This window comes from Pteropus medius, unplaced genomic scaffold, assembly GCF_902729225.1.
Source record: "Pteropus medius unplaced genomic scaffold, Ma_sr-lr_union100, whole genome shotgun sequence".
Lineage (NCBI taxonomy): Eukaryota > Metazoa > Chordata > Mammalia > Chiroptera > Pteropodidae > Pteropus > Pteropus medius.
Window position 1 is genome coordinate 19,410,629 of NW_024342471.1, and position 12,903 is coordinate 19,423,531.

Genomic DNA, 12,903 nt, shown 5'->3' on the forward strand with positions numbered 1-12,903 from the left:
TGAGGGGCATAGTTCTTAGGCGTATGCCATTTATTTTGGAGACGATCCCAGGAAGAACAATGAGGGAGTGGGAAATGAGATAGAAAGAGAGGACTGCCAGTAACAGGTGTGTCCATGAGCTGGTTATCTTTATGAGCAACTGAGGCTCAAGCCCAGTGGGGGCCTCTGGGAGATGGTGTGGAATACACTTCAGAATTGTCTTGAGAAGGGCTGAGGAAGCTGGGACGTTCATCCAAAATGCCCATCTCTCAATGGCTGAAGGCTGTGCCATCAACTCCCAAGCATGTCCCTGTCACCTGCTGTGTGTACATCGAGCATGCAGGCCCTGGGCAGAGATGCAGATGCTGGAAATTAGAAGCCGTAGGCATGTATGGAACCATCCACCAAGCTGCTGGGTAGGCTGAGGGGGACAACAGTGAGCAGCGATGCTGGCCAGGGAACTCAAGAGAAAGAGGAAAAGGGAGGAAGTTACAAAATCAACATTTACAAAGTTCGGGGCATTTGACATCATTGACATGCATAATCTTGTTTTTATAACTCTCATTTTACAGATGAGAAAATTGGGGTTCAGAGAGGGAGCAGCGGCAGTGCTAGAATTCCAGCTCAGACGTAAGTCCACAAACACAATGTTCTCTCCCTGCCCCCTACCCTTTTCTTTCTCTCTGTCTCTTTCTCATGTTCATTTTTTCCCCCCCTAAAAGATGCATAGAAAGTTATCAAGACAGAAGCCAAGAGAAGCCTTCTGGTGCCCTTAAATTTAAAAGATGCTTTACAAAAGATAGTTTTCATTTACACTTTCATTCGGTCAACACATTTATTAATCATCTACTACACGTGACAAATAGAGACCAAGACAGACAAAAGCCTTGCCTCTTAGGGTTTGTATTACAGAATGGAAAAGAGACATTAAGTAGCTAAATACTTATCTGAGCAGCAAGGGAAGCATAGAGTGGGGAAGTGAAATGGGGAGGTATGGCGCCCAATACGGGGTGTTTGTTACTTGGTCACAGCTGTGACGCAAGGTTCTCCACCTCAGCCTTACTGAGATTGGGGGCTGGATTCTTTTGTTGTGGGGAACTGTCTTGTGCATGGTGGGATGATTAGTTTTTCAGAACTGGACACTAGAGTAAATCTTAATGTAGGTAGATTGTCTCTTAATAAAAATAGTAAAAACAATATTTCAGAAGACTCTAGAATAGGACTATCAACTGTACATTTTGGGGGAAAAGACAAGTTTGGTGAGAACTCTGGAGCAAATCTTGACCCCACTGGGGGACCTGTGTGACAGGGAGTGAGGACCATTCAGACCACACTTACCAGTAAGCAGTTGTGAGAACTTCATGGAAATGCAGGCAATTAGTGTTGGATGTGAGGAATGACTGTCCTCCAACAGATTAAAAAAAAAGGTTTATTTCAAACAGATCAATATAAAAGCAGTCTGGGGGACACAGCTAGACTTCACATGTCCGTGAGCTTAGCTATGGAAAGACCAACCTTGCTGAATGAGGAGGGCAACTCAGCTGAGAAGAAAAAATCCTGTTTGCTCAAACTCTTGGCCATCTTCAGATTATAGACGCATTTAGACTTGACTTCATTTCAGAAGCTTTGTATATCTCCTCTAAATGTGTCATTAAAACTTAGTCTCAAAAGCAGATTGACATAACAGTTAAGATTCAGGCAGATCTTCAAAATCACATCTGGCCCATCTAAAACCCAAAGCAAATTGGGATTTCATCTTTTTAAATGATCATTTTGGTGCCAATAAGTCATAAAGTCTAACGAGTCAATGATAGTTGCAATTTCAAAACTGCAGTTTTTACCTTATGGCTGATGGAGACTTGCACAGAAGTCACAGTGTTAACACTGGAATAAACAATTTAAAAAATATGCAACATGACAGAGGCATAGACCAATGTCTGTATGTTTACACGAGTTCAAACAATCCTGTGTTATTTTTAAGTATAACCATAAATGGCAGGGTGTTCCTGGCTTTGCCACTTAGTAGTCATGTGGCCTGAGGAATCTCTTCATAACTCTGAGAACCAGCTTCCTCATTTCTAAAATAGAAATGGTCATAGGACCTGCCTCATAGGGTTGTTGTGAGAATTAAATAAGATACTGTGTGTAAAATCCTCGATATGGTGATGTATTAGCTTCCTGGGGCTGCTGTAACAAATTATCACAAACTTAGTGGCTTAAAACAACACAAAGTTATTATCTGATAGTTCTGGGAGTCAGAAGTCAAAAATGGGTCTTATGGACCTTTATGGACCTAAAACCCAGGTGTTGGCAGAGCTGCATTCCTGCTGGAGGCTCTAAGGGAGAATCTGATTTCCCGCTTTTTCTAGATCCTAGAGGCCAACTGAATTCCGAGGCTCACGGTGCATCCTCCATCTTCAAAGCCAACGGTGTGGCATCTTCTGATCTCTTTCTCTCTGACCCGGCTTCCTTACATTGCATCCTCTGACTCTGACCCTCCTGGCTTATAAGGGCCCTTGTGGTTCCACTGGGCTCACCCAGATAATCCATGATAGTCTCCCCATCTCAAGATCCTCAACCTAATCACACCTGCAGAGTCCCTTGTGGCACATAAAGCAACACATTTGCAGGTTTGAGGGGTCAAGACATAGGCATCTTTGGGAAAACCATTGTTCTGTCTGCGATGAGTGGCTATCGAAAGCACTATGAGTACAGTGTGCTGGCTGTGAAAACTCTGCGCCAGTGCAGAATCGTGGTGATGGCAGAATGGTGAAGGAGAAGACAGACTCTCAAACTGCTGCATGAGAAGCTTCGCGGGAAAGCAGACTGGAAGAGTAACACAAAATGCGACCAGTCATTGTGATCGGGTTAAATCCACGTCAGTCGGGCTGGTGCTTCCTTTCTCCAATTTTCACAACACTTTTATAATAAAAAGATTTTAATTAAACTATTAGGAAATATGAAAATAGAACTATCTTAATTCTCTATGTATATTTTATTTAAAAACCACTCCAAAACGTAGTGGACTTAAAAACAAAGATTTATTATTATTACGTACAGTTCTGTGGACTGACTGGGCTCCGCTCACGGGTCTCACTAGGGGTCTCTCATGCAGCTGCGGGCAGATGGCTACTGGGGTTGATGCCATCTTTACATGGGCTAGACGTCCAAGGTGGCATCTCATTGCTCTTTCATGGTGACTCAGGGCTACACAAGACAGGAAGTCCAGCATCGCTTCTACCCTTTTCTCTTGGTCAAAACAGACACAAGGTCAAGGCCAGTCTAGATTCAAGGGGATGTAGGAGTAGACCCCATATCTCAAGGTGGGGGTGGCACACACACAGCGGGAAGGGATTGATGGCCGGCATCTTTTAAGTCAAGCCAATGCATGTCTTGCTCTTCCTCTACCCTACCCCACCCCATAGCACCTCAGGACATTCCATGCTTTCCCCTGTCCCATGTCATTCTGGGATGTCTCTCTCTTCTTCTTTGATATGACTATCGCTGAGGAAGTGCATCATGGCTTTGTGGATTTTCAGTTAAGACATGAAACTTGTCCCTGACAGTCTTTCTGCGGAGGAACTACTGGTCAACCACGGTGCCTTGCACTCCATTAGCCTATGAATGGGCAACTGATCTGAGCCAAGCCAAACAAGCCCTTTCTGAAATTTGAATCTCAAACAGAGTGATAAAAAATTTCTGAAAGAAAGTTCTCGGTGGACACTGTATGTGACTGCCCACCAGCCGTTACAGCCCTGGCACACAGAAGGCCTGAGTAATAAGGCAGGGTCTCCTAAGCCCTGCTTTGTTGGCATCGCACAATGGCACTTTTCTGTAGTGTATGGGGAGGATGGGGAGCTGTCCCGGGCACTATAGAATATTTAGTCGCATCCCTAACTTCTACCCGTGAGATGCCATCACCCTAGTTGCAATATCCAAAAATGTCTGCTGACATGGCCCAGTGTCCTCTGGGGGCCCAAATCACCCCCTACGCCTTTCTGGCGATTGGTTCAGGGGTGAACAGACCCAAGCCAGTTTGGCCGATAAGACACCAGGATAGATTTCCTGGGGGCTTCAGGCAGCAAAGCTCCCCGACTCTGAAGAGAGAGCCAGGGGAAACCACCTTCTCGCTCCCCACTGGATATTAACATATTTATAGCCTGGCAGCCACTTTGCAGCCACAGAGGGAACCAACGTGGATAGCAGAGGGAAGAAAGAGAGAGAACCTGGATTCTCAATTACATTCTTGAAACTCTGAGTCAACCAACCTTGGAGCTGCCCTTCCTACCAACTCCCTTACTGCTTAAGCCAGTTTGAGTTGAGTTTTCTGATACTTGCAGCCAGAGCATCCTAAATGACACATCATCAAAGCCGAAAAGAACACTAGCCAGTTTATGCAACCACGATCCCCGAGGGCATCCTGCTTCCAGTCCTTTCTAAATGTGCTTCTGGGGCTTGCTTTCTCCGTTTCTATAAAGTGCCTTGCATCTTTCTCACAAATTCCTCTTCGGCTCCTGTTGTCCAGAACCACTTATTTGACTTGCAGTGGGAGAATTCTGCTACCTCAGCTGACGAATTTCAGCCCCCCAAACCCAACATCCCCAGCCACCATACCACTATCACGGGGCCACCTTTAGAACTTGTTCGTTCAGTTTGACTCACCTGGTGTTTCACAAAGTACTGCTTGTGAGACCCGCAGGAAAGACTGAGCCTGGGACGAGGGCAGTGGGAAAATCAACACAGAAAACATTCTGCCAAGTCCTAAAAGAAGCACCACACAGGGTGGCCATGCCAAGGGCAGCTCGGCGAGGTTGCCCGGTGCCTCCCGAGGACTGCAGGAGATGACAATGAGGTTAAAGGGCCAAGAGAAGAGCAGGATTCATCGGCCAGGGAGGCTCCGGGCCACCACCGCCTCGCTCTGTGACCCGGAGGGAGTCGCTTCATCCCGTGAGCCTCCGTTGCCTCATCTGTCAAATGAGCATTATCATAGGAACGTCTCAGGGTTGATGGGCAGTTTAACCGAGATGACACATCTAACCGGTTTAGTGATCCGTCTCAACTTGTCGAGGTACAGCTATGAAATTTTATTTTTACGATAGCTATTGAAACCTCCTTTTTTCCTCTGGGTAATAATAAAAATAATAGAGTAGTAGCAGTATAGTGGTAGAAGCAGAAGCAGAGGAAGCAGCTCAAGCGCACAGAGCTCTCCCTCTGTGCCAGGCGCTGCCCTAAACACCTGGCATGTATTTACTCATCGAATCCTCACGATGATCTAAAGAGGTAGGAACCAGCATGATCCCCATCTTCTAGACACAGAGAAACGAGAAGTCAACTCGCCCAAAGTCTGCAGCTCTTAGGGGTAGGCTTCCTCAACCCACCTCTCTCCAGTTCCGTAACTTGTCAGATCCTGGGTTACCAAAGCTGGCTCGTTTTCAGCTCTTACAACTCAGAGCACCTCGTATTAAAACGTCGAGCTCAACAAGCGAACCACAACTACACCCAGCACAGGTGAATCTCACGGTCACAGTGCTGACCGAAAGAAGGCAGACGCGAAAGAACGCATGCTATGGGATTCCACCGACGCCAAGTTCAAAGGCAGGCAAAACTAATGAAGTTCAAAGACAGGCAAAACTAATCCGGGGTGTTAGATGTCAGGATGGTGGTCATACACGAGGAGGGGGAGTGACTAGAAGGAGTTCAAGGTGGCTTTCCAGGTAGAGTTCTGTCTCTTGATCCGGGGGCTGGTTACGTGAGTACGCTCAGTTTGTGGAAATTCTTTAAGCTGTGTACTTACGTATATTTTCCTGTATCTTGTTGTATTTCAAAAAAATTTTACTTGAAAAAAAAAACTCCAATCTCAGAGTTCTTCTATTCACCCCCTTGTCCTCCAAACCCAGTTTAAGCTTAGGCTGTGGCTGTAGGGGCTTGGAGTTGAGGTGGGGGTTGGAGAGGGAGTAGGGTGCCATTCTGCTGAAATGGCTTCACAGCGAAGTCCTGAAGAGAGGGGCTGGCCCCAACTGCTGGATAACCTTTGAACTTAGACCGAGCGACTCAGAGGGCCAGAGGGGTCCTAACATCACTTTAGCTTATGTCCATGTAAAGTGCCTGCCACAAAGCAATGTAATAGGGTCCCTTAGATGGAAATGCAATATTTTTGATATTTTCAGGATAAGCGGTTGGGATGCACAGCTCTTTAAAAGATGCCAGAAGTTTGTGGATTCATATTTGGTTAAAGAAGACATGTCTATTTGAAGCTCTTTAGTTCTTCCAGAAGCCAACTCTGAGAAAAGAATTTGAATGCAAGTACATAACTCATTTGAGAGGAGATCTTGGAAGCACCAGCGGAGGAGTGGGGAAGAGAAGAGGCACTCATGAGCAGGTAGCCGCTGTGGGCAAGTGCGCCTCACTCCCATTGGGGACCCTGGGACGCTGTGAAGCCTGCGCTTTTGAGTTGCCCTACTTGGGGAGCAAGGAGCTGAGGTTTCTATCCACCAACTTCCACTCGTCATTAGTTGAGGGCTGCTTCTGAAGGCATGAACAACTTGGCACTCCCGATCGGACCCCGAGGTGAGCTGAGCCCAGTCCTGTGGCTGGAGAAAGCTTGCAGCCAGAGAACTTCAGGTGTGAACACTGCGGGCGGAGGGGACTGGGCAGGTCGTCAGCATAGGGAGTGAACACCTATCCCCAGACTTGTTATTCTCTAGGGAAAATAAACTCTGACCTGCTCAAGCTACTGTTAAGTCTAATCGGGTGTTACTTGTAGCTGAAAGCATTTCTAAATGGTACATGAAGAGCAAGAAGCAGCTGGAGCGTAGACTGAAGCGACGATTCGGAGCGAGAAGAGACAAGTGATCATCAGAGTTTGAGGAAAACGTTTGGATTTCTCAGAAAGCATTGCGGAGGGCAGGGGACCTGGTTTCCAGCTGCTTTGTAAGGTGGCAACTGGATCATGCTGCTCGGTTGTTAAAAGGAGGGATGACCCCCTGCGATGGGCGAAAAACCGGGAAACATTTTAGTTTGCTAAAGAGAGAAAAAGACAAAGCGACAGGGACCTGGAGACAGAAGGACAGAGTGGAAGGCAGGAAAAGCACTGTGGTAAAGGGAGAGGTGGGGACAGAGATGAAGAGACCGAGAGGACTCAAGAAATGTGAAAACACGCAAACCAAAATGTTGACGGCCGCCCTCAAAGATGGCGAGACGAGAAAGTAAGTTTTCTCTATGTGCGCTTTTCAAGGTTTCTTCATGAAACGTGTATTATGTTTGTGATTAGGAAAAGAATTAAGGAAAATAAAAACGTCCCGCCTCCATTACTAAAATTTACAGTTCCGAGTAAGAGAATACTTCCTTTGAATTGCTTCTCGTTTTAGTTCTTCCATGTTTCTTAAGATGATTTAAATACCAACACAGTTCCCTTCCTTCGCCCGCTCCTTCCTTATTCCTTTGTCGTTAAGGCCTGGGCAGGGGGAGCTGGCTCAGTGCTGAACCAGAGCTGAGGCTGACAGTGGGCGGATTAAAGGTAATTTAAAGAGAGAGGTTTTAGAAGCTGCTCTGGAACTGAGAATTGGATTAACTTCTTTTTCTGGCTCTTTTCGCTGCAAGAACTGTCTTGCCCTACAGTTATGTAGGAGGGCAGTTGGGGAGGGAAATTGGCTCTGTTTATGGAGGTAATATAAATGGGTTTAGATGATTCATTCTTTCATAGATTCATTTCACAAGCATTCAGGGAGCAGTTCTTGTCACTCAGGTCCTGAGCTACCCTGGGGATATACCGAGAAGAATACTACACAGTCCACGCCCCCCGAGGGGCTCCTACTTGGCTTAGAGAGACAGGCACGAGGACTGATAAGGCTAACACGAGACCACTGATCCATGCCAAAATCGAGGTTGGCCCAAAGTCTGAAATGCCGCTTTCACCTACCCAGCTACAAACCTCACTCATGAAATGAAGAAGTAAGGAGTGATAAGGGAGATTCTTATTGAGAAGGACAGTGGTGACAAATCGATGCAGGTGGTTTCCAAAACATCTTGACTTCCAAAGTGACTGGTGTTCTGGGGAAGGAATGTGACTAAACCTGAGACCCATCGGCCTGAAAGAAGGCAGAGAGAGAGGACAGTGTATCAGTTAGCATGCTTTGGGCTGTGAATAACAAAAAAGCCTCCCCAGAGCGGCTTCAAAAATAAAAATGTATGTGGTCTTTACAAAGAAGTCCAGAGAGAGGTGGTTCCAGGGACATTTCGACAGCTCGACATTGTCGTTAAGGACCCGGGTGCTTTCTACCTCTAGGCCCCTCTCTTCTTAGCCTGATGGAGAAGAGAGATATTTCCTCCCATGTAACTCTCTTATGAAAGGGAGACACCTTTCCCAGGAGCTCCCAGGCAGACTTTGTCTTATGTTCCATTGGCTGGGATTGAGTCATATGACCATGCTCCAACCGCAAAGGTGGCTTGGAAAAGGAGCATCTCACTTTTTCAGCCTCTGTTATAATGGGTGGGCTCTGGCAGCCAAGAAGAAGGGAATGATGGGTAGATAGGCAACCGACAGTATCTGCCTCAAAAGGGAATTAACATTTGCTGGGCCCCATTCATAACTCCAGCGGTCCCTAAAATTTCCAACTTCCCCTTTACTGTCTAAGCAATGATAGGACCTCATGACTTTGACCTAACTTTATCGGGTTCTTTCTCCAGGATATTACTCAGAGTCTCTGGGGGACATTCACATGTCCCGTGGACCAGCCTTATTGTTGCTTGCAAACACAGTGAGCCATCTCTCCTGGGACTTCTACTGCTCGATCTACCGTCTCTTGACTGCCTGCACCAGGATGCTGTCCCTGTCCCCAATATCATCTTGCCCTGGAGGTGGTACACAGTTCTCTTTCTTAACATCCCCCCAAAACATGGATGGGTTAATTAGAATGTAGATTTAGCTACCGTTACTGAGACCCCCACTAACAGTGACTTACATGAAGCCTCATAGGGTTGTTGTGAGAATTAAGTAAGACACTGTGTAAAATCCTCAGTATGGTGATGTATTAGCTTCCTGGGGCTGCTGTAACAAATTATCACAAACTTAGTGGCTTAAAACAACACAAAGTTATTATCTGATAGTTCTGGGGGTCAGAAGTCAAAAATGGGTCCTATGGACCTTTATGGACCTAAAACCCTTTATGGACCTAAAACCCAGGTATTGGCAGAGCTGCATTCCTGCTGGAGGCTCTAGGGGAGAATCTGCTTTCTCGCCTTTTCTAGCTCCTAGAGGCCAGCTGAATTCCGTGGCTCATGGCACATCCTCCATCTTCAAAGCCAACGGTGTGACATTTTCTGATCTCTCTCTCTCTGACCTACTCATATCGTCTCCTCTGCCCCTGACCCTCCTGCCTTATAAAGACCCTTGTAGTTACACTGGGCTCACCTAGATAAATCAAGATAATCTCCCCATCTCAAGATCCTTAACCTAATCACACCTGCAGAGTCCCTTGTGCCACATAAAGCAACGCATTTGCAGGTTTGAGGGGTCAGGGCATAGGCATCTTTGGGGGAACCATTGTTCTGTCTACGATGAGTGGCTATCGAAAGCACTATGAGTATAGTGTGCTGGCTGTGAAAACTCTGCGGCAGTGCAGAATCATGGTGATGGCAGAATGGTGAAGGAGAAGACAGACTCTCAAACTGCTGCGTGAGAAGCTTCGCGGGAAAGCAGACTGGAAGAGTAACACAGAATGCGACCAGTCATTGTGATCGGGGTTAAATCCACGTCAGTCGGGCTGGTGCTTCCTTTCTCCAATTTTCACAACGCTTTTATAATAAAAAGATTTTAATTAAAATGTTAATAAATATGAAAACAGAAATATCTTAATTACCTACGTATATTTTACTTACATATTGTTCTGGCTATCAATTGATGCGTGACAAACCACTCCAAAACTCCAAAACAGGGAGCCTAGCATCACTTCTACCACCTTCTCTTGGTCAAAACAGATACGAGGTCAAGGCCAGTCCAGATTCAAGGCGGTGTAGGAGTAGACCGCATATCTCAAGAGGGAGTGGGTAAGGGAACTATTCAAGTCCTTTGGAAGACAGATCCTTCCCTCCTGTGACCCAGGTGGGGCCAGCATGAGGGTTGTAAGCATATTAGCCCAAATCTGAATCCCTCCGCTTTTAGTCACATAAAGTGTAGGTCCTCTCCATGGGCCTCGTTCCAGCACAAGGGGAAGAAAAGTCTAGATCAGCCCCTCCCTCTCTGCACAGTCAGATCTCAAATGGAAGACCATTTCTATCTTCAAATACAAAATGACTCGAGCAAATATTTGATCAAAAAGACACGTATCTCTTCCACGGACTCTAGGAACCCATCTGTCTCAACGTGAACTTAGGAGTTAAGCCTTTTTCTCTAAAAGGCTACAGACTCACTCAACTGATAAACATTATCCTGACGCTGCTGTGTGGTGGTGAACAACTTACATAACCACTCTATTTGCTCATCTGTGAAATGAGGTTAACGGTGGACCATCTCACAAGGATGTTGGTGAGCTCTAGAGGGATGATGGAGGTAAAATGCTAGCTTAGTACAGAGCCTGGCCCAGAGATGACACTCAGTACATGTAGGTATTATAATTGCTATTACTATATAATAGTAAACAACTCAAAAAAGGGAATCCGTATCTGGATAATGTCATCGTTTTAGGACTTCCATCGAGAGCAGCGGCTCCTCCCAGAATAAAGGAGGAATACCACTGCCATCTTCAAAGACAGGAACTGCTTCTAACCTACTTTAACAAATTGAAAACCTAGAACCTCACCTCCAGGACCAGCTACATCATTTTCGGGGCCCAGTGCAGAATGCTTATGCAGCGCCCCTTGCTCAAAAATTATTAAGAATTTCAAGAAAGCAACAGCAGAGCACGAAAACAAGAGTAGGCCCTTCTGGGCACAGGGCCCTGTGCAATTGTGCAGGTTGCACACATGTCACAAAGCCAGCCCTGCTCACCTTCACCGGCGGGACAAAAATTAGATGTAATACATCAGGTTGCAACATATATCATGAAAACACCTGCTGTTTTCACTCAGCGACCCACCGACAGGATCCGAATCACAACAGTTTCATTTATCGCCTCCTTGCTGTGAACTAGAGACCAGGAGACACTATCTTATTCAACCGCGACATCCTTGTTCTAAGTAACAGACGGAAAGCCGAGGATCAGAGAGGGTAAGGAACTTGTCCAAGGCCACATAAGCCCAAGTCAGCCAGACTCCGGAACCTGCACCAGGAACCGCTGTGTGTTCAACAGAAGTGTCCCCCGATCCCCACCCTCTAAACTGCAGGGTGGGGGCGGGGGGAGTTTCAGTGACCTCCAGAAACCCTCCCAGACTCCTCCTTTGCCGAAAGAGTGGGGCCGGGTCTGGTTTCCATACTTGGGTCCGACTTCCCTCCCCACCTTCCCCCAGGCATCTGGCTGCCTTTTCTCAGAACCCACGTGATTCCCTCAGTTCCCCCTGAGCGCCTTCTCCTCCCCGCACGGGGCAGTCGCCCTTACAGGGAAGGCAGCTCACGATTAGATTTATGGATGTGTTTTATTTTCGGTGGCTTGGAGTAAAGTCTAAAATACTCTGTGGGAGTGGAGTCTTCCTAGGGCTGGGGAAGAGCCCAGGGAGGATGCGAGTGAGGAGCTCTGGGCGGCTAACCTTCCAGGGAATTCTGAAACTAGAGCTAAACCAGGTTCAAACCCCAGGTTCGCCATTTCTTAGCTGTGTGACCATGGTTAAGGAATCTACTTCTCTGGGCCTCGGTTTCTTCATTTGCCAATATTTCTCTGGGCTTAGAGATGGCATGGGAGACTCACTTGGATCAATGAGATTCGAGGCCAGGACTTGTGCTGGGACCACCAGGGAAAAGAAGTACTTTTCCTTCGAAGTTGCTGAGCTGGCAGGACGCGTGCCTGGAGCTGCTGGGGCCATCTTGGTTACCTTGGGAGAGAGCCTGCCTGAAAGTGAAGCTAACACAGAGTGAAGCAGATGAAAGAGCTGTCGAGAGACAGAGTCATGATGACATTGGCTGAGCCCCTGGATGCAGCTGTGCCTGAAGCAAGCCAGCTTTGGACTTCCCAGTTTCATGAGCCAGTAAATTCCCCGTTTTGTGAAAGGCACTTTCAGTTGGGTCTTTCTCACTGGAAAGCATCCAGGCCGATGCCAGGAGGTTAAGCAACTTGCCCAGGACCCGAAAGCTAGTAAGCAGCTGACCTCTAGAAGCTTCTAACCCACTGTGCCCACTTGCACCAACATCCAGGCCAGCATTCTGTATTTTGGGTTCACTGGTTTTACCTCTTCACCCTCTCTGAGCAGCCATTTTTCTCATCTGAAAAGTGGAGTAACTCCAGACTTGCAGGGCTGTTGGGAAATGGAAAATAGAAAATGCTAGCTGACATTATTATCTAGCACTGTCTGTGGCTGTAGGTAGAATCTCTGTGCATCCAGATTCCAGTGCTTTGGCCCTTGGCTTTGGCCCCGGTTAGCTGTTCCATCTCAGGGATGTCTTTAGCAGACCCCCCCAAATCAGCCAACCAGTGAAGGTGCCCAAAATATGTTAACAGAGCATGTGTGAATCTCAAAGGGACAGGCCATTTTCCTTCCTGGCTGTGCGTTCTCAGTGGTGGACAGAGAGGCTGGACCTGAGGATCCTCAAGCTCTGAGTCTCTCAGGTGGAAAGAAACCCTATCTTCTCAGTTTCTGGAAACTTCCATGGACTAGTGGGCTTATCTGGGAATGACCTGTAGCTTAAGGAGGGTGGTATTAAACCAAATTGACTTAGTTTCTTTTCTTCATGAAATCTACATTTAGCGGTGGAGAAAGATGATAAACACATAAAACAAATATGTAACATAATACCACATGGTAACACTAGGGAGGAAATATGTCACCAAATGCCTGATA

The 12,903-nt window shown here is 46.8% G+C and overlaps 1 long non-coding RNA gene across 2 annotated transcripts in view; it reads left to right on the forward strand.

Moving 5' to 3' along the window:
- Positions 1-9,133, forward strand: part of LOC120603803 (uncharacterized) — a 49,128-nt gene extending 39,995 nt beyond the window's left edge. The window contains exons 4-6 of one of the 2 annotated variants that reach the window (XR_005653146.1): positions 552-609; positions 6,147-7,184; positions 8,665-9,133. This is a non-coding gene — a long non-coding RNA (uncharacterized LOC120603803). Of the gene's footprint in view, positions 1-551; positions 610-2,348; positions 2,840-6,146; positions 7,185-8,664 lie in introns of those variants that run through there. The other variant, XR_005653145.1, reaches the window with a different exon arrangement.
- Positions 9,134-12,903: the final 3,770 nt, after the last annotated feature.